The 23,649-nt window shown below is 34.2% G+C and overlaps 1 protein-coding gene across 3 annotated transcripts in view; it reads right to left on the bottom strand.

Annotated features, from left to right (window-relative positions):
• The window catches only part of LOC126763353 (connectin), a 397,643-nt gene that overhangs the window by 252,334 nt on the left and 121,660 nt on the right, over nucleotides 1-23,649 (bottom strand). For all 3 annotated transcript variants that reach the window (XM_050480755.1, XM_050480758.1, XM_050480759.1), the window contains exon 3: nucleotides 23,255-23,276. The gene's annotated coding sequence lies outside the window, so the exon portion shown is untranslated. The remainder of the gene's footprint in view (nucleotides 1-23,254; nucleotides 23,277-23,649) is intronic.

The following is a 23,649-nucleotide window of genomic DNA, read 5'->3' as shown; positions in this document are numbered from 1 at the left end:
CATGTGGACTTAACACCCATGCACCCATACACTGGAACATATTACCGTCACACTCAGCATATTGCCAAATTGATTGAGCACTTCGAGTGGCAGAAGTTTGTTTTCGGGTTTTTTTGCATTCCTGTGTGTCCTTCACACTCGAGAGCAAGCGTATAAACAAATATATATTTTTACTCTTACTCAGTTAATACCCCGCTCAGCATCGAGTGTAAAGACAGATATAATTTTAGCCGCGAACTTTATCTGCGGCTCACCTAAGCTGTTTGAGTGTGTAAGTTCGTAAATTCTGAAGCTTACTTATAATAATTTCACATTTAGTAATTCTCTTCACACTTTTATTTATGTGGAGGAGAAAAGTTGCGCGAGGTCGAAGAGTGCTTTCACTGTCAATCCACCATACACTCCATTGCGTGTTGGCATACTTTGAGGTCATTATTTGTTTAAATTTGAAATTTTCACGCTATCAAAAATGTTGAGCCTTGCATTTGGCAGAAATTATTAAAATTCTTCTTTGTGCTACTCAGTATTCATGCGCTGCGAAAATAAGGTGGCGCTTGGAACTGCTAAAGTTCAAATGGCGACAATATTACTTAGATCGGCGGCTCAGTGTCGTCGTTAAGGTGTGAATGTCAGTGAAAGTTAAATAAAGGCAAAGTTTGTGCTAAAAACAGAGACCTTCGAAGTTTTAGTATGCATAAAGATGTTCGGTTGCTCATTACAAATTTAATTTAGATTTGTAAAGTTACTACAGTAATAAACTTTTTGGTAAGATATTGGGTTTGTGCTGCAACTTAGTAGTATGATTTCTTTAAATATATATGTATGTGCTAGTAGACGACCAGAGGTTCGTTTGAAGAAAAAATACATATGTGGGTATTTATGAACCGGATATAAGTCTCTTTGTGAAATATGTTGCCTCATCGTTCTGTGAGTTCTCAACAACTATAATTTTGATCCAGATCGAATTACATTCGGTCTTAAATCTATTAAATTTTCTGTCTGCTGAACCATAATAAAATAATTAAATAATTTTTGATAGAGATAAGTCGGAAGCTCAGCTGAGTAAAACCATAACTACTAACCCTAATCGATTTGCTGGTGAGGCATTGAATAATTCTAGTTTGAAGGAAGCAGGATACGACTGCACACGCCAACTACCCTAAAACTGTGTTTAGTAATGCGTATAAGTATCCAGTGGTAAATAAGCGTCCAATCACCAAAAAATATCACTATAATAATTTTTTTGAGGTCCCCATACTTATATACTCGAAAGAAACTATGCCATCTTATTGAACTAAAGAAGAGCCAGAACTTTCGGACAAGTAAAGAAAAACTATCTCATAGGAAACCATAAAGATGAAATGCAGATAAAATTTAGCGATCACTCCATGAGCTCTACTTGCTATATGGAATTAAGAAGCAGAGTTCATTCGTTTGGCGGTGAAAAAAAGCTGGACTAATTTTATCGAGTTTGGGTCCAAAACAGGTTTCGAGTCAGCAGTTTTTAAGCTGAAATTAGAAACTTCGATTAATTGGTTATATGGGAGATATGTGTTATAGTTGTCCGATCTGACCGATTCTGCGAAATAATCAATATAATATCAAAATGCCACCAACCTATTAAATTTCATTCGGATATCTCAAAAACTGACGATCAACTTTTTAAGATCCCTAAAAACTTCGCCTTGAAATTTGCAGACTAGAAACTGTCCAACACATAGTCTTTTTTGAAAAGTTGTTCAGAACGAGAGAATAGAACATTTCCCACATACGTGATTTTTCATTTTTTTGGCTTCTTGAAAACAAAGTGAAAAATACATGAAGATGTGTCAATATTATTACTTGAGAAAATATGAATATTTTATATTTATTTTATTATTGTATTGAAATAATTACTTCAGAAAATATGTCTGCTAGTAAGGCAATTAGAACATTAACCTTTATTGACGGCGGGAGACTGATTATCTTGTCTCCTCATATTTTCGATAGGCACTGTTTCCGTATCAAAGAATTCCAATAAGTTAAAGGGGAATTCAGAATGAATAATTCGTGTATATTAATGGAGGCATGAAACCGGAAGAAATATTCTCGAGCCATTTTTTATATGTTGGTTTGAAATTTCAACCTTAGCGGCTTTAGAGGTTCAGGGATTTATTTTGCTGTTACGACAACAAGAACAAAAAGACCTTGAAGGCAAGATATCGTATTAAAATGGCTTGTGTCCCTTCATCTTCATCTATTTCTTATATTTGTCGGGATTTTATCCTACAAAAAAGTTTGTTGTAAGTTTAAAAGCAATAAAAGCAATCCAGAATGAATGATATATAAATCTTAAAGGAGGCATGAACAAGCAAAAATATTCTTTAGCGGTAATTTTTCATATATTGGTCAGGGAATGTGATCGAAATTTATTTTGTAGAAGTTACAGTGAGCGCGTATGTATACACGAAAAAACTGCCAGTCTGTTTAAAATTTTACAACTGCACCTTCATATGTCAGCTATCACTTGATGTTTTTCTTCAAATCCCTATTTCTACTATTCAGAAAAGACTTTTAAAATAAATAATTTATACATAAACAAACTTATAAAAAGCTTCTACTCATCATGAAATCAGCAATTTAACAAATTAAACATTTGCATGAAAATATAATTTATTAGTAGAAATTTAAGATTCACTGCTAAGCCGCTTGCTCAAAGCTCTTGCAATAAACACTGCAATTCTGTTATTTGATTTAATTTGTAATTTACTACACTAAGGAGCTTATGAATTTTGTAGAAATAATTGAATCAATTTAGCAGCTCACTTGCAACATGGCGCCCACACAAAAGTAGAACACCATGTCACCGATACATTTACAATGCACTTTCACCGCTGTTTGCATGCGTTTGCATGTTTTCACGAATAACAAAATCGTCAGGATAATCGCAGGATTATGCAAAATTACAAAACATAATGACACAAAGACTAAGCGCTACTTAAAGTGATTTCAATAAAATTCAATGTTGCTACTTGGCAGCAGTTGGCTGACAGCTGCCAGCCAGCCAAAGGGATCAGCGCTGATATGGCGCTCACTGGGCAATACACCCTTAATATATATACATATGTACCTATATATATATATACATACATATATATACCCAAGTAAAAGCACAAACGCTCCTGCCACATTTGTGGCATTAAGCTAGACTCTGGCTGATGGACAGCAAATGAATTATTTCCTCTCTTTCTCGACATTGGAGCTGCAGGTGGACTACACCAATACACATACGAGCAGCAAAGCATAATGGCACGGATATATAATTCATTTCATTTGTATGTATGTATATACAATAGAAGCTCCAAAATTATGTTGCTCTATAGCACAGGGTCCTTGCAACATGCACACGCTGCTCCTTACGCAAATGCTTAAGTTTGGCTGTGGCATGTACGAGTGTACATTTGTGTGTGTGTGTTTAATAGCGGCATGTTGTTTGAGCTTCATAACGAATTGCTTACAATAATTTATTGTAAAAACAAGCAAAGATTTTCATAAAGTAGTAATAAAAGGATTAAAATGTACTTAAGCACTTGTGATGTTGCAAGCGTAATTTTTCGTTAGCATCGCTTGCCGCTCGACTTGTGCGCTCACTTGTACAGCAGATTATGGCAAAGTGCTATTCTAAGCTTCAGAGGTGGCTCGTAAGCAATATGTTTTCAGCAAATTGAGAAAATATTTTGATAATTCTGAGAGATAAAATCATTGTCGGAAACGTTTTACTTAATTGACTGTTGCGAGTTTTCGCATCTTTTGTGTGAATTTTGTGAATATACTATATTTAAATTTTTTAGTGAATTTTGAATTACAACTGTAATTTAATTGCGTTTGGATTTAAGAGCATATAAATTGTGTTGTTATTTCTAAGGCAAATGATAAGAGAAGTAAGTGGTGCTGTATTGCAAGTGGGTTTCTCATGCTCTTAATATAGATTTGATCATTAAAGGCGGGATAGATGATCAAAACTTTCAAATTCATGCCTTAAGTGTACCTTACAGTTAATATGTAAACAAAAAATTTTCTAACTAACTAGTATACTAACTTAAACTAGACTTCAAAAAATTTAAAGCTCCCTAAGTGGAAGAATGTTAACTCTTTCTTAATCATATTTTTGTTGATGCCGAAATTAGAAGATAACAATTTTAAGTTGTATCCTTAATGACGAGTTTCTTCGTCTAAGTTGTACCTTACTCTGTTAAAGTTAAAAAATAAAAATACAAATATTTCCAAATTGAGACTTTAAAGAGTGAGATCGAAGCTCTGTAAAATTTGTAAACTACAGGGTGGGCCAAAAGAAACCAAGGGGTGTAAAAGTTTAATAACTTCTTCGTTTATTAATTTTTTTTATTTTTCTTTCAGATTATATAGACAACACATGGAGAATTTATAATGGAGAGGTACACAACTGAACAGAGAACCAGAACAATAGAACTTTATTATTTAAACCAGAGATCAATTATTTTAAAGCAAAGAGCATATCGGCGACATTTTAACGTCAGAATTTCGCCCTCTGAAGGAATGATTCGTTGCTTAGTTGATCGTCATCACCAACATGGCAGCGTAACAGATTTGCTTCGAACCGGTAGACCACGTTTAAGCCGCACTGCGGAAAATATTGAACGAGTACAGCAAAGTGTTAACGAAGCACCAGAAACATCTACCAGAAGGCGTTCTGCTCAGCTAGGAATGTCTCGTACGTCACTACGGCGCATTTTAAACAAAGATTTACAGTTATACCCATATAAAGTGCAAATGGTGCAAGAATTAAAACCCGCAGATCATCGGCAACGTCTAAATTTTGCAGTTAAAATTCAAGAGTTGGCCAGAAATGAAATTAACTTTCTTAAAAATTTGATTATGAGTGATGAAGCTCATTTTCATTTGAATGGCTTTGTTAATAAGCAGAACTGTAGGTTCTGGGGTTCTCAAATCCAAGAGCCATTTATCAACGCCAATTACACCCCATCAGGTGTACAGTATGGTGTGGGATCACATCTGAAAATGTCATTGGGCCTTACTTCTTCGAGAATGAAGATGGAAGTGCTGTAACCGTAAATGGAGGGCGGTATCGGTTTATGATAGAAAATTTTGTACGTCCTGCTCTTGAAAACAGACCTGGTATGTGGTTTCAGCAGGACGGAGCTACTGCCGTTACTGTCGAGACACAATGGCACTTTTAAGTCAAATTTTTGGAGGGCGAATAATTTCCAGAAATTCGGAAATTATTTGGCCAGCGCGATGCCAGATTTGACAGCACCCGACTATTTTCTTTGGGGTTATTTGAAGGAGCGAGTGTGTGTGAACAAGCCAGAGACAATTCTTGAACTCAAGGCAAACATTGGTGCAGAAATTCGATCGCTACAGCCACAAGTTTTGAAAGATGTTATGGAAAATGCTCTAAAAAGAGCCCATCAGTGCATAATTTTTCATACTTAGTGTAAAAAAATTTCCCTTTTGTATATTATATAATCTGAAAGAAAAATTAAAAAAAATAACGAAAAAGTTATTAAACTTTTACACCCCTTGGTTTCTTTTGGCCCACCCTGTATAAAGGCCTTCATTCTTATGCTCACAGTTTTCGATTGTCGAAACTTTATGGACGGTAGCATAATTTTAGATTTCGACCATACTCTGAGAGTACTATATAAGAAGTTAAGTTTGAATAGGATATATTAAGTTTGCCACGAAGTTACCCAGAGCAAGACGTTGGAATCTTTATAAGGTATTTTATAAATGATCAGCGCGAAGAGCTGAGTCGATCTAACCCTGTCCGTCTCTACACGTGCATACTAAGCCCTCAGTTTTTGAGATATCGATCGATAATGTTTACACTATTTTTTCTCACCAAGAAGTTGCACAATTGTCGAACCCGTCGATACAGTACAAATATTGGATATAGCTTACATACAAGCAGATCATTAAAAATTAAGTCCTGGTATAAAAAACATTTTAATATGACGAGATATATTCACAACATTTCATCATGAATTGTTACCCAAAGCAACGGTAAAATTTCCGAAGCTGTCTACAAATAAATCGATCAAATTCAAGTTCTTCTAAAAAAACTTTTTTATTTGTGAAGTCCAAAGAAATTACAAACCCTGAGGAAAACTTTGGTTAAAATCCATATAAAATACCGAATTATAATGTCTTAGAATAAAGTTGTAGTTCCAAAGTACTTTATCGCGTCTCTAAACATTGTAAAGTCACCCTAGTAAGAGTGGTTCTTTATAAACTTTAAAAACAGAGGGATTTGTATTTTAAAATTTTTAGTGCCAAAAACCTTTTTCGAATAAAAAATTTTCCCGAAACATCTATTTAATGTTTGTTAAGATCGGAGTCATGAAAGTCCGCTCGTTGGTTAAACAGTCAACAGTCATTTGCCAGCTCCTCTCTTTCTACTATAAAAGCAAGACAACAAAATGATTCAATTAAAGTTTTAGTTGTACTCAACTCAGTTTATGTAAACTGAAATTATCAGCTGTGAAGCCATTACCACCACTTTTAGTGTGCCACAGACACATACAGCTAAGTAACGATTTTGTAATGCTAAAAAGTGTCAAAAAACAACAACGGCGATCAGCTGTCCAGCAACGAAACAGATTAGAACAAACTACAACAAAAATTAAACAGACATTAAGCGCGATTGTAATTGTGGTAGCAACAGTTGCTGCAACACCCACCAAATCACACACATAATAGCCGGCAGCAACCAGTTATAGCCAACGGTTATTAGCCAGCACAGCCGGTACAGTTGAGTAGTGAAAATATTAAACAATTCACTTTTTCGGCTTGCGGTGATTGCGAGCGCAGGTGTAGGTGTGGCGCGTGCTGAGCAGATTGGCCGTCGGTAGGCCGCTGGCTTTTGTTTGTAACAACGACTACAAGCAGCCGCTGTGTGGTGGCGATATGGCCAAACGGCGCATGTGGCGTACCTCAACCACAGTAATGCGTTTCGAAATTTCGTTAGTACACAAATACATACGCCGCCACTAAATTTTATTCGCTTCGTTGGTCTGGCTAATAAATGGTTAATTAAAAAGGACAGCACGCGCACACAAATACCAGTGTTTTGTATATGTGTTCGTGTATAATTTGTGTAAACGTGTGTGTTTATTTCAGGTCGGTGCCCTTGTTGCGGTGCGAGTTAACTAATTTCATTAAAGCTGGCCCCCTTATAAATTATTGTTGAAGCCAATACTGTGTACGTTGCAAAAGTTCTTTAAGATTGCTTGTTGCTGCTGTTGTTGTGCCGTAAATCAAGTGTCCCGTAGTGGCTTAAAACATTTATAACATTTCAGCTTTTGACATATGCATAAATTAATACCGCTTCACCTTTTAACAAAAAACATATTTTTTCATTGTTCTTTAATTTTTTTACCGTTTATCCATTCAAGCATTTACTGCTTAATTCGTTTTTATTTAATATTTATTTAAGTGTCTCATGGAATTTCGCACAAACTCCAAATACATATAAAACAAATTTAAATAAAGCTATTGCACAACAACAATACCTCCAACAAATGCGCAAATGCTGTAAATGCGTAAAAAATTGATTATTGGTAATTATAAGGTAATTCAAAACTCTTAATATAAAGTGGATTTTATTTCACTGTTATACACATTCGATGCGCATGTAATTTAAGCAATGTGTAATTTGTAAACAAAAGCAAAAATTAATGACATAAAAATAAAATGAAAATGCGAAAATTACACTCAAAGGCGCCCATAATGTTTGCGAATAATATTGCATACGAAAATAAACATGACATTATGGCAACACAAAAACAGTAACAAAAACAAGTAAACAAATATTATTTTTTTCTCCCTCGCTGATTTTCACGGCGATCAAACATGAAAAACGCTATTACCCTTTTTAACACATTGTCGCTTTATTTAACGATTATTATTATTATAAAAAAAATAGTGTTTTGGTAAGGGCCCAGCGCCCTTTCACATACATCCCTTCCCATGTCAACAACACAAGGAATTTCGATTTTCTGCTCGAGTTGCACTCCTGCTCTCTGTGAACACTCACCAGCAACTCGGGACAAGGGAACTGTGGGACGGCATTTCAAGCTCCTTACGTACAGTTACGTACAAATGAAACCAGCAGCGGAGAGAAAACAGACTGCCTACATCGCTTGTCAAGCTGGCCGACAGAGGTAATGATCGAAAGATTAATCGTCTAACAGAAGATTTCAAGACCGAAGTATACTCTTGTAGAACCCTCGTAGGAAATCTAGTGACTGATTCATACTGAAATTATGAAGGGAATACTTTTCCTTACTCCTGAATGGCAATGAAAGCATAACACCAAGAGATGATGAACCCTGTTCCTCAATCGATGACGGAGGAAGCGAAAGTTCCACTGCCCGACCTAGAAAAACTCCGAACAGCAATTACTCGTTTGAAAAACAACAAAGCGGCAGGGGCGATGGATTGACAGCCGAGCTATTCATATACGGCGACGAAGAATTGACAAGGAGCATACATTGAGTCTCTTATTATTCCCATTCTGCTATATGGAGCAGAGGCATGGACGATGACAACATCTGATGAGTCGACGTTACGAGTTTTCGAGAGAAAGATTCTGCGGAAGATTTATGATCCTTTGCGCGTTGACCACAGCGAATGCCGCATTGGATGGAACGGTCAGCTACGAGACATATGACGATAGTGACATAGTTTAACGAACTTAGTAACAGCGGAAACGCTGGCTAGGTCATGCCGTCCAAATGGATGAAAACACTCCAGTTTTGAGAGTATTCGATGTAGTACCCGCCAGAAGAAGTAGAGGAAGAAGAAGACCTCCATTCCATTGGAAAGACCAGGTGGAGAAGGACCTGGACCTGACTACACTTGGAATCTCCAACTTCGATATTTTAAGCCAATCCCTAGGCTAAATTTTTTCACAACAAAACACTTGTAAATATTTTAGATATTAGCAGATTTGGATTTGTGGAAATAATAAGCAGAATAATTTTTCTCACATGAATACACTGTTTGGCAAAGGGATTAAGGAAAATCAAAATTAAAAAAAAAAAAACAAATAGCTTTTAAAGTGCATGAGCTATATGAACATGCAGTATTTGTATTTCTTTATTTATTAAATGTATCTCAAAAAAAAGAGTGCACAAAAAATGCGTTTTTTCCTACTTGCCTCCCTTGAGGATACTAAAAATATTGAATCGAAGCTTTCATTCAGAAAAACCATTGCTTGTCTACATTGTTACAACTACGGCCTGGGAAATCGAATATAAATTTTAGATTCAAATGATTTGAATAAGTTGAGAACGAACCAACGTTGAGGTACGAGCTTCTTTGAAGCCACGAGCTTCTTTGCGTATGAACAAATTTTTTCTTTACTGCAAAAGCGGAAAATTAACCGAAGAACTTTTTGAGAACTTAAAAAATCTTTCAGAGCTAAACAGTTTTTGCATAATTTTTGTGTGTGAAAAACCAAACTATTAATTCACTCAACTTATATACAAATATTCCAAAAGTTAAGCAACAATCACTCCAAGCTGTGTTTTTTGATTTACCAAGCAATGATAGCAGATTTCCTGCCAAACAAAGTAAACCTTTAACAATATAAGAAAATTACAACAATATTTTACCAAATCGTCTTTTATATTTTCCTGCAAAACCACAATTTATAACCGAAACACTTGTGGCAATAATTGGAAAAGTACTAGAAAGTTGTTCGACTTCAATCAAACATGCACACACACACACGCATTCAAATGTATTTATATGCTTACAAGTAATAACCGCAAAATTTGCCAAACAATTCGCTGCAAAATTATTTTATTGAATTTACTACAAACACACACACACCATATAAACGTGGTATGCACATGGAAACCAAAATTGCTCCGTATAATCAAAAATCTAGAACTTCTTCAAAAGGAAGTAAATATGTTTGTGTGTGTACGTGCAAAAGCAGTGTTTTGGCGAGACAAAGCAATGGCCCAAAATAATACATTGACATTTCCGGCTCCACAAACCGCTTCTAGCTTTCTAGTTTTCTAGCTTTCTAGCTTTTGGTCCGCCCAACCCACTAATCGACAGCAAAGACTGGCTCACTCCTTTACTTGGTCTTGGCTTTTGCAAGTGAGCAGCAGAAATTCTGCAGACATGCCAATAACTAAAGTGGCAGTAAAAATAAATTGTACGTGTACAACGAACGCTTCCTGGCAATTTCCATGTAAAAATATTGGCAACGACACTGCTTGCCACTTCAGCGCTTGCCAGTCGAGCGGGAGACTTCGCCTTCTTATTACCATTAAACAGTTTGGCTGTTCCCGTCACACACACACACATTCATATCGCCACATGTTGTTAGGGTAATTTGGCATATGTTGTTGCCATTATTGTTCTTTTTGTACTACTTCATAACGTTGGCAGATCGCAGTGAGGCATTTGCCATGCAGCGCCATCTGTGTGTATGTGTGTGTGTGTGCCATGTGTGCTTGTGGCTGTAAAAAGTGAAATGTCAGCAAAAGTACTAAAAATGCTCTGTTCGGCAATCAAATAAATTCAAACGTGACCAAAAATATTTGCAGAAGTTCGGCATTATTGCAAATGCATACACCCGAAAAATTATTATTATTTGCATTTGCATTAGAATTTGCGAAACGGACTGATCGATGTTTCTTATAAAAGGTTCAAAGCAATTTATGATATTTTTTTATTATTTTCTTTATTAAAAGTATTCCACAATTTCTTAAAGTTTTTATAATTTTATATATAGGGTATATTAAGTTTTCCATGAAGTATATAACACCCGAGGACCCTTATAGCATATAAATGATCAACCCGGCGAGTTGAGTCGGGTCAAGACCGATTAAAATCTAGGTCTTGTTTGGAAAACTTTTGACAACTTATTTGGCAAAAGTTATTGTCGAAAACTATATGCAGCGGCTCTATACCAAAAAGTTTTCGTAAGACGAGGCTTCCTATGAATTTCTTATAGGAAAATAATCTTCGTACACTCCAGCAGCTGTTCGAAGGCAGCTTAGAGCTTTTAGTTTCAACCGTTTCTGCAATAATTATCATAGACATATATTTCACATACTTCAAAAATAAGTCCGTCTTCAGTAGTGTTCTTCTTATATCCAAAACATTTCCGAATAGTGTTGAATAAATATCACCAAAAAACTTCTTTTTTTCAGTGTAATGAGGTCGCGGTCACATTAACTTTCTTTTGGCTTGTATTAGAGCCACTGCACCACTTATGTGAGAAAGATATTCTGTGCCCAGCCTATAGAAAAGCTAAAAACAATGAAATTTTTCATATTTAAAGGGTGCTATTTTTATAGGTTTAGAATGTCCTAGAGCAATGGCTGTCAAACTAGCTTGCACAGTAGACACAGTCGTTTGACAAACATGGTTTTGAAAGATGCAGTCGTGAAGACCCTAAATTCGAAAACAATGTATAATTACTAATGAATTTTCAAACCAATAATGTTCAAACTACAGTCCGTTGAAATTATTTATCGGTGATTTGTACAAATAAATGTTAAATATCTCAGAAAGATACCCTACATAAGGTGTAATGTTCAAGTTATTTTGGCTAAAAAAGAAACCTTACCGGACATTGATAGCTTAGATTTTATTTTGAAAATATTTTTGGGTATAAAATTCTTATGAACATTAAAATGGAATGTATTGGAAACAAGACTTTTTAGGAAAATCACCATTTGAACTACCCTGTACCATTACATATGTACATAAGCCGACCGACACCTACAAAACCCAATAAAGGATAATAAATATTTTTATGTTTTTCCATATAAGTATGTTTTCGCAGAATGCTCTTTTATTAAACTATTGTTGGCTACCGCTCATAGGCCGGCCGTGTAGTTGCTGCAGTGCGGAAATTTGTGCGCCGCATTTGTCTGCTGTCAAAATAAATTCAGGTGGATTTGTCGCCTTTGCCAAATGGACAGACACCATAACAGAGTTGAATGCAAGTAATAAGTGAAGCGAAGGTGAATGTGGAAGAAGGTAGGCATGTAGTCCATGTGACGACAGTGCCCAATATGTTGTTAGTAGGAGATAACCCATGACCGCTTTGTAGCAGTGAGTCATATTTTTTACGTTATTAAAGAAGATTTGATTATACTTTTCTTGAAGGAAGTATACCGCCTTGTTTTGATATTTCTTGAAAGAAGTTTGAAGCGATATCTGCAGTGTGGAAATTTCTGTATAAACAGAAGCTTCAGGAAACATGCGAGCTTCACTATTAATAAACCACAGTATAACTCATTTCGTGTCAAACTTTCATATAAGTTGATGCCAAAATTACCATTATGAAAAGGTAGTATAGTGTTTTCACGGAAACTTGGTTGAAAGTTTCGGCCTTTACGCTGTCTTTTCAACAATTTGGACCACATTTTTTTTCCTGGTTACGTTCCAATCATTCCTCTAAAGAAACAGTTCTTGATTAGGTCTATATTTTCTGTATTGCTCTGAAAGGGTCTTTTTAGCAGCCTAGTTAAAATAATTAATGGCTGATAGATCGAAAATAGATGACTGAAGTCTTTTCTGCTTAAAAACATATTAGATCTGGTATGAAATCTTTTTAATGTAGTCTGCTTTCAGAATGGCTTGCTGATAGCTTGACTTTTTAAAAAAGTTTTATCGAAGGAGCCTTAAATACTATGGAAAGTAGAGTTTATCTGTAAAATACTGAACATATCAACTCAAGGTGAGGTGAAATAAATGCTGGCATAACATCCCACAAACAAAATTTTATAAATAAGAGAAACCTCTACAAAGCTAAGCTATAAAAATGGAAAAATATATCAATGTAAAAATCCTATCATTATCCAGAGAAGACAAATATTCAAAGCTAAGCTATTTATCATCACTTAAATGTCGCAAGCCACTTATAAGATAATAAAAATAACAGTTAGCATTTTCATAACTTTTCACGCCAACTCATTCTCACTCATTATACATTTTTTATTGCACACATTCACTCAAATTGATATCCTTTTAAGCACTTTTCACCTTTTTATTTACAATTTTTATTATGACATTAAAATTCCACAATTTTTTTGCTCCCTTCGTTTACCTTTTCCGCACCTCGGCTGCAATCGTAAATCATTCGCTAGTCTCAGAACAGATTTTCATAACAGTTACACATTAGAAAAGCAAAATGCGGTTTGCCGATCTGCGAGTGAGTAATCAAAAATCTACAATATAGCCCATTCACCGGCGTGAAATTGGTCATCAAATATACGTCAGCGCACCCACGCACGGTGTTAAGAGTAAAGGGTTAGCGCCGTGCACGCAACATGGCGGTGTTGCGCACACACGTGCGCTCCGAGCGAGAGTGAGCGAGTGAGCGAGTTAAATGGGAAAAATTTGCTTATCACGCGCCTATTAACTTAATTTCCGGTATCCGCAGCTGGATGATATTTCATAAAGTTTATTAATGCTAATATAAATCAAAGTGAATTTCTGTGGAAAACGCAAAAGAATGACAGCTATGAAATGTAATAAGAAAACCACCAAACAAAAAAAAAACAATCATTGTAAATAAAGAAAAATGCGCGGCAGTTAGCGAAGGGAAATTAAATCGGCAGCAACCAAGAAAAATATTAATAAAGGCATAACTTAGGCGCTGATTAGAATATATATTTATGTGAGAAGGCCAATCAGTAGCAAAATATGAAATGGTTATGTAACCAAATCTTTTTATTCTTGTATGGAAACACTAAGACAACCATAAAAAAGCCTAAATAGTTTGTAATTTAAATTAATGATATAAGTTAATTTCAATTTTAAGTAAATGTATTATTATAATCTTTTGTAGCGAGTAATGACGGACTCTAGAGTGAGTTTAGTGCATGAGTACCTGAGATCAGGCAGATAGGCATTGGAGTGTTTATGAAAGATTTTCTCGTTCTATGAGTCTCTATCTCGCTTCACAAAGAATAAACCAGGCTTGCTTCGACACCAGGATCAGTTTGTCTTAAGCAAAGGATAATATGAAGCCTGCTGGCACAGCAGTTGAAGAATAGCGGATATGAATATAAACAATCATACTCTTTGTTTGTTGTTTGTGACGTTCTGTGATGGATTTTTTGCAGCAACACTTTCGAAATTATCATCTCAATATCGAAGTTGTGTGCGACACACCTGTAACAATTATGGTTGTGAGGCAAACAACCTCCTGAAACCAATTATTTTTAGCTGCATGTATTGTTCACTTTATCTATATTATATTACATCAAAAAGAACAAAAATTATTAATTCTTCTTACCGAGTTATGTGAGAAGCGATCGCTCGCTAACTCGTTTGCAATTTAAACAGTAAACATGCTCACTAAAGAAACGAAACTGACGCGCTTCATGCCTTTGATTTGGTTTTTTGCTTAACGATTTCCTAGAAAATATAAACCGAATTTCTTTAAACATTTTTCTCAGGAGCTATTGATTTGAGTCCGAGTTGTCGAACTTTTACGAATACCAAAACAGTACATACAAAAAACTTTCACAGACCTTTCGATAGTTCTCTTATGTACATAAGATTATCTGTTGTATTGGAATTGAATAGTATGTTAAGCTCAAAACATGCAAAGGTAAGCTTTAAGTAGCCGTTTGAATAAAAAGTCAATTTTGTTGGGGGTCCCTAAGCAATACAATTGCATGTCAAAGCATAATTTCTTGAAATGAAATGAAACATAAACAATTTAACTTTTAATTGACAAACTATGCTCATGCAAATGTGAGGAAAATATAATAATGATGAGTGTGTCTATAGACACAACCGTACAGCCGTAAAGAAAAAATTGAAGTTCAGACGCACAGTAAACAAGATAGTAAACGAAATCGTTTTATTATAAGAACACTATAAATGTAAAAATTTCATAAAACCAACAGACTATTTACGACAGAAATATATATGTATGTATATATGTATAATCATGAACATATCATAAAGATACGAGAGCCAATGGAAGTAAATATTCAAGATTTTAAGGAGAGTATTGGGTGGCTTCTATTAAAGTAGACAGCGGTAGCTTTATAAGGAGGTAGTTGAATAAAGACTCTCAGCATTCACATGATAGATATTAAATGAGAGATGACAAATCATATATCAGGAACGAAATGTGATCTCTATAAGGTGGACGATATGGCAACTCATAGCGTCAATGATGGTGATAGTGGTTACAAAGTCAAGCCAATATGTTCTATATTTTTCCTACAAGGTAGAAAGCAAGAATAGTAAATAAAGAGCCATGAGTGTAAGAATCAGAAAAATCTATAATCAAATTGATAAATATTTATATGCATATCTATATGCTTCTGCAAACGTACGTACATACCTGTTCATTACGAGAGGATACGACAACATACCACGAAGACCCCCATTTTTGTGTAAAGAGGCAGTCCCTCGCAAATGAAATTGTCAATGGTATAGCAGCACTCAAAGTAAATAAACAAACAAAGAAAACGGTGACGCTGATTTTGACAGCAGACATATTGAGCTTGGAAGGTGCAAAGTGAAAACAGAGTAATGGCATGCTACATGGCACATTGTCACACACATCTGTACAAGTAAGTAGAAATGAGACACCCACCTGCCAGTGTACATTTTCTACCAAAAGCAACTCAGGCCATACACATACATATGAGTTTGTTGCCATTCTTATTTTGCCATATTCTGATTACTTCTTTCAGTCCTTTCCACACTGCTGCCGTTGTGCTACATTCAATTTGAATATTTCTGCATACCTCCTTACAAATGTATGTACATGAATGTGCAGTATGTGAGCATTCCCCTAACCAATTTACTTTTAAATGCCTTGTGTACTCATACATTAACATGTATTGTTCTTTAACACAGCATAAAACTGTAATATTTCATTAGAACTGTTGCGAACAGCATGAGGTAGCATGTGACAGCATGAGGTACGAGGCAGCATTGCATGCGCCAGCACGTCACACCACGCGACGCTGACATTGAAACCTGTCAGCTGCTACAGTAAACATAAATATTTTCATGTTAGTTACTAAATTTTGGCTAATATGTATTAGGATTTATTTGATTTGGTCACGAGTGCTGAAAAGCGATGCAGAACTAACAAATTACTTCCGATTTTTGTGAAATTTGTTTTTTTCTTTTTTGTTTTCAGGTTAAGTTTGCCCAATTTCGTGGCACTATTGACGGGAAAGTACGCTGGCTGCCAATTCGATTTTGTGTAATGTCTTGTCAATATGCCTTTTAATATGACTTTATTTATTTTTGGTTATAAAATGATTTCATTTCATATGGAACAAGCTTACACTCAAAAGGGTACTTTTTTGTAGAAGAAGAAGACAAATCAAGATTTGAATTAATTATTTTATTTCTTATATAAGTCACCCAACAGAGAAACATTGAATGGGATGTCGGAGCAGATTGTTCAAACAACGGGTATATCTTTTCGATTCTGATGCAGAAATATTCGAATGCCAACCATAATACATAATATTTAGAAAAACTCTTAGAGCTTATAAGAGTTATATTGGTAATCCCAAAAAAGAAAAAAATAAAATCTACTCAGAAAGTCAAGGTCAAGTATTTTAAACCAGCAAAATATTTAGTACTGGCCAATAGAACACAATCGTGTATTTATCAATATTTACCAGTCAACAATAGATTATGATCACAAAGAGCCTTCCAATCAAGCAGGAATTACGATACCATCTGATTAAAACTGAAGAAAAAAAATCTTTTCACTTATATAATTGAATACTAATCCTTACTGTATCCTTTCGAATAGACTCTTGAGCAAGCAAAGGCATAATCCTATAAACAAAAAGCAGTAACACTTTGATAAAATTCTTAAAATTCTTTATTTGTTCTTCAAAATCTATGTCGCGTCCTCATAGTAATTTTTGCTTCCAATACACTCCTGTGAATGTTTTTTCCAATCCTCGAAACAGTTGCTAATTTCCGGAATACCCGTAAATGCGCGTAGCGTTTCTCGTCTAATGTTGTCAATTGACCCGAAACAGTTTCCACGAAGCAGTCGTTTGAGTTTGCTGAATAGCCAGAAGTCAGACGAAGCCAAATCAGTCACATATGTACGTTGGTTGTGGCACGATAATTGTTGAAAAATTTTCGAACAACTCACGAAGAATCAATGCAGTATGCGACGGTGCATTAACCGAGTGAAGTCCGACTATAATTCCTGCTCTTTTTATAAATAGCTTCGCCCAAACGACTCATAATACTTAAATAGTTTTACTTGTTGACAGTTTGGCAGGTTGGAAGCAATTCGGAGTGCACTACACCACGATAACCAAAGGAAACTGTCAACATAACCTTAATTTTTGACCTGCTTTTACATGGTTTTTTCGACTTCGATTCACATTTGCCACGATTTTCAGCCGATTAATCATTTGTTTTTGTACAGACGTTAACGCGACTTTGTTTTTCATAAAAATTTTGTGATTTTGAAACCAAAGTAATATTTTTGTAAAAATTCAATTCTTATATCAATACTTTTATTATTTTTATGTAACAGAAATTTACTTTAGTAATATGAGAAAGTTCATATTATTAAAAAAATCATAACATTTTTTTGCTTCAGTGAATAAGTGCATGAATTAGAAAAAATATATTAAATATCTCAATAGATTTTTTGAAGTGTATATCAAGTGCATTTTTTCACGTATCATTTCCTAGTAAAAACAAGACAAAACGTTAACTTTGGCTGCACCGAAGCTAATATACCCTTCACAGGTGCATTTCTTTTAGTAACTATGTGTTCAGTTTGTATGGAAGCTATGTGCTATAGCAATCGGATCTGAACAATTTTTTCGGAGATTACATTATTTCTATGAATAATAACTCACTCCAAATTTCGTGAAGATATGATGTCAAATGTGAAAGTTTTCCATACAAGAACTTGATTCGGATCGTTCAGTTTGTATGGCAGCTATATGCTATAGTAGTCCGATATCGGCAGTTCCGACAAATGACCAGCTTCTTGAAGAGAAAATGACGTTTGCAAAATTTCAAAACGATATCTTAAAAACTGAGGGAATAGTTCGTATATAAACAGACAGACAGACAGACGGACATGGCTTAATCGACTCAGCTCAACATACCGATCATTTATGTATATACTTAATAGGGTCTCCGACGCTTCCTTCTAGGTGTTACAAACTTCGCGACAAACTTTTATACCCTGAACAGGGTATATAAAGAAAAAAAAATCAACATTAGCACGCATAATGCGAAATTCCAACAATTAAGTGGTTATAACAACCAACCGTGTGCATCCTGGAGATTTTATGCACTTCATGCATGTTGTACAATTCATTAAGTTTTAAGTGCGTTTTTATGCATTCAACATTCATGCTTCGGTCTGATCGCTTTGTTCCAGTGTAGTTTGGGTATTCTAGTGCACACATAGTGCTTACTCTGCATAGTTATTGTACGCAGTGTCGTATACGCAATGCACGACAATCAACAACCCCGCTAAGAGCCCGGGTTGACTGCAACTATGTTGACTACAGTTTTGTTTCTCATTCGCATTATGTTTCTCCTTTTTTACTGTTATTTGCGTTGTTTTGCTTTTATTTCAATAGGCGGTGCACAATCAATTAATGAAATTGCATTGTACCCACCAACAGGCAGCCACAATAACAACAATTGCCTTTAATATTATAATAAGAATGGCAAATACAAGGATGAGACGGGCTGGCGGCGGGGTGTCGATGGCAAAACAATGACTGCACGAAAAACAATGGCAACCACAATGCCAACCAGTGTAATGCGGCAGCGACAAGTGCAATTATAGCGTAACATTGTCATAACAACAGACAAAGAAATTCAATTGTCTACATATTTGCCTATGCGTGTGCACACTAATGCAAGTCCATTTATATATATATATATATATATATGCACAAATGGTAAGTGGGGGCATTTGCTGGAATTTATTATTATACTCTGTGTTTTGATGCACTTTGGGGAAAACAAGCATAATTTTTGTTATTGCTTTAGTTGGCAAGTAGAATGTATAAAGCAGGAAAAATAGTGAGGAGAAATTAAATTATTTGAAGAAATACATGCGCTAACTTAATATTAATATTTTTATTATTTTTTCACACACTTAAATTGGTGTTCAGAATTTGCTAAAATGTAAAATATAAAAATATAAGTTTACATATACATACCCACAACCTCACGCTGTTCGAAATTTATCTACGCCATTGCGTGAAAAAAATTCTGCATTTTTGCACAAAAGCGCCTTAATTGAATTTCGTTGTTTTTGTTTACACAGTTTAATTGTTTTCATAACCCTATTAAGTAATTACAAACGCTCACAATACAATTGAATTTTCCGTTAGCAGCACCTTCAATGTAGCGGCTCTTTTACATGCCTATTGCTTGTATGTGTGTGTATGTGCTTTTTCATATGTTGGATAGTGTTAATTAATACTGAATATTTTTACACATCAATAGCAGGTCACAGATAATTAATTGTAGGCGATAGCTTATTTAAGTTTCAATTTATTAAAATAAAAATAAAAAAATTCAAGGCTGCATATCGAGCCATAAAGAAAAATGTATCCCACAAACTCGAAATTTTACAGGGGAAGGTTTTTTTTTAAATTAAATCAGTTTGAATAAAGCCATTATTTTAAAATTTATAATATTTTTTTGTGTAATACATTTAATTTTAATAATTTTAAATAGATATTTGCATCATAACCGTTGTTTTTGTGGGATACATTTTTATTGCTTTCTTTCTGGCAACCTATTATTAAAAAGTGTGTGGGTTACACAAAAAAATTATTTTAAGGAAGTGACTTCCCGTTTTTTTTTTAATTTAATTTTTTTACTTAGTCCTTAAAATTAAATTACATTTGATTTAAAAAAATAAATGCATACATTTCTTAGTATATTCGATAAAACAAAAATAAAGTAATGAAAATCATATATTTAAAGTTTTCTGTTAACAAAGTAATGTTTTTCATATTAAAATCTTGTAAACTTGAATAACGATAGATAAAAATATATAAAGAACGCTAAATACTATCTTCCTGGTCGGTTTCAGGTAGCAAATCTTTAACAGATCCATCCCATTTTAAATTTAAATACTCGTGTTGGAATTTTAAGGGTATAGTTTTTCTATCGCAAAGCGTTTTTTCAAATCCTTATATTTAAAAGAAATGTTTAATATATGATCATATAATTGAGTAGGTCCCTCACAAACTATTTGGGAGTTTCGTCTGGATGAATCCTGATGAGTCTTTAGATGAATTTGATACTCTTCTGATGAATGCAATTGCTTTTTGGATTCTGTGTCTAAATTATTGTAATTCTCGCATAAGATACATTTATCTTTTTTAGGTAAATGTTGAAACTGTTTTTAAAAATATTACGGAATACTCTTAACGATAACTGACTATTTACTTTGTTAATAGTTTTCAAATGTTCTACATAATGCTGATATACAGTTTTTATGTTTCGAAATTCTTGAGGTAGATATAATTTTGTACTTTTATTCCTGCAATAATGTGAAGGAACCGCTGGTAATTCTTCTATAAAGGATTTTACCGGCGATATGCTTGCTTCCTCAGATTTGTTGTATGCAGTTGGCTTTTTCATATTTTCAAGGCAAGTTTTATACGAACATCTATTTTTTATTACGGATATTAAAATCGTTTGTGAAATGTTCAACGTTTTCAATAAAAATGTTTGAAAAACTTTAAAACTGCTATTAATGATTTTGATAAAATAATTAAAGCTGCACTTTTTTCTGTCACTTTCTCTATATCGCCTTTTAATATCGACTTGTTTAACACAAGAAGACAGCCAATCTTTCTGTCTAATTTTGTTGCCGATTCCCCAAAAATGTTCATTTATTCTTACTCTTTCATCTTCAGAAATTTTATCATGACACGAATTTGGACATTTTTTCTTTAAGCACGGGTTGGGCAAAACACTCGTATTTTTTTTCTTAACTTTTTGCAGCCTTTTAGGTATTCTCTTTTGCTTTCTGTAGCCCCTTTTCCCAACACACGTTTCCTCCTCGACTTCTTTTAAACTTTCCAAACCATTTAAATCAACGAAAGATTCATCTGAATCGCTATTGTACCAGGGAGAGCTGTAAAAATATCCAATAATTGAAAACAAAAACATATTTTGCAAAAAAACAAATTCATACCTTCGACATATTGTTCTAAAGCATTAACTTTAATTAAAGTCTCAAAAAATTGTGTTTTTTCCCCTTGTGTTTCATTTATTTTAAAAGAGAATTTAATTGTATCCCACACAAGCGTTCAAAGAAAATGTAAACAAGTCACCATATGCATTTACATTAAAATTGTTTTTGTTATAAAATCTTAACGGTTTAATCTACAGCCATGAAATTTTGACAGATGATGCAAATGATGTTGAACTATCGATTTCGATAACAAACCAAAAATCGATTATGGTGTGGGATACATTATTTTGGCGGTAATGGCTCGATATATTATGAGTACAAAAGGGCCCTGAAATTTTGTGTTTAATACATTTTACGTAAAATAAACTTATAAAAAATCTATCAGCACCCTAAATGTAGACAAAATTTATTTATATGCTATTTAGCTTATTCTCACACCGATGATATTTTTTCATTAATGATAATAAATTCAAAAAAGAAAGCTCGATATTCACGTTGAAATCAAAAGCAGTTGTGTTTCAAAATTTTGTAGGAAAAAAATTTTAGGCGGATTTATAACAAATAATGTTGATATTTCGAACTATGAATATTGATTCAGTACAAACTTTGGAGGAACAAAACTAAAAATAAGCAGATCTTCATAATATACTAATAACTATACATATATCATCTGACCAAATTTGACTCGAACTAACAAATCTATATTATTGCCTTCAAGATAGACTCTTTTGTGATAGTTCAAGTATGTGAAGGACTAATATACTAATCTAACTAATCAATTTTCAACACCTTTGTTATAAGTCTCGTCTGGGATCTTTTTCGTTTTAGGTTAATTCGCTAAATTATTGGACAGTTTCGACCAGATCATAAACCCACGACTGGTCACTGGTGATGTTTTGGTGATTGTAGGATTCAGGCTACGTGTTTAATTAGCAGTTTTGTCACTATGAAAGTTATGCTGAAAGTTTACAGAGACTTTGCTTCCTTGTTTATGTTGAAAACAAAATCTACTTCCAACTTGCCCAAGTATACAAAAAAGAAAATTGATCAAACGGCTACTTAATAAATTCAATGGGAACGTCGAGATTTGTATTGATCTTAAATTTTCTTTCGAACATATTATGGCATTTCTCCGTTGGAACCGCAATTGAGCTTTCAGCAATCTCTACTCAAATTATTTCTAAATGTTAAGCAATTTACGGCGTTTATATTGGAAGATTCCATGCGAGTGTTTTCGACAGGTTAACTATCCGAAAAAGGTATCAAATAAATTGAAACAAAAGCAAATACCCACGCAGCACTTTCAGGCACACTCACGACATACATACACATGCATGATGTGTACGTATTGTTGAGGTGCTATATATGTATGTATATATTATAACACAGGCTTTCGTGTTTATGTGTCTATAGTTAAGTGGCGATGCTAACGGGCATACTCAATAGGAAAGCATAAAGCACTTATACACAAACACTCGAATATTGTTCATCCACATATGGGTGTGTAAGTGTAGTAGCAGTAAAGTAATATAATTTGTGAAGCTTATATTTTTGTCTGACTGCAAAAATATTAGTGTATAGTCTAGACAATCGAAGAAATGCCTGGGTATGTTACTCGGTACACTCAATATTGCTTTTGTGGTCTACAGAATCCAAAGAGCTAATATGGTAATTGAATTTACCGAATCTAAAAGCAAAGGTATGTATATGTTTAAGTAAACATTTGGCAGTAATAGTACACAAATGTTTAAGTAAACATTTGGCAGTAATAGTACACTATGCTTTCAACAAATACACACAACAACGTGATGAATATACGTAAATGACTTTCGAGTGCATAGGTATATACTGATGTGAAGAGCTTAAATCCCCAAATAAATTGGTACTATTCCAAGAGCAGCGAGAATAAAGTAGTGTCTAAACATAACTTAATTTCATGGTTGACATCGCTACTTCAGTTACTGGCTTAGTGTAAATCAGACCATTTTGTTAAAGAAACTAATTTTTTATTTCAAATACGATTCGACTTACCTCTTTTAATTCTTCCTAAATTCTGCAAAGAGAAAAGTATATGGAACGTTATTAGCTTAAACCAGATGAAGTTAAATAAAATGTGTGATAAATTAATATGATTAAGAAATGGAAGGATTCAAAATAAGAACTTGAAATTATTTATTTAAAATAGTCAAAGGTAATTTTTTTACAGCTTGAACAGTGCATACTCGTACATATTAAGTTTGCCTCGGACTTCATAACACTGAGAAAGAAACGTCGCACATCTTATAAAATATCTTATGGAAAACTTTGTATTAGACCATATATCTTCAACGAAATAGCTATTTATACTATTTTATAAACTTAGGATATTTTTCCGTCAATCAAACTGAAAAAGTTTCAATTAGCCTGATTGCCAGGGCATAGTTATT

Source organism: Bactrocera neohumeralis, chromosome 6 (genome assembly GCF_024586455.1).
Source record: "Bactrocera neohumeralis isolate Rockhampton chromosome 6, APGP_CSIRO_Bneo_wtdbg2-racon-allhic-juicebox.fasta_v2, whole genome shotgun sequence".
Lineage (NCBI taxonomy): Eukaryota > Metazoa > Arthropoda > Insecta > Diptera > Tephritidae > Bactrocera > Bactrocera neohumeralis.
Note: the sequence above shows the minus strand (reverse complement) of the source record. Positions and strands in the feature narration are given on the sequence as shown.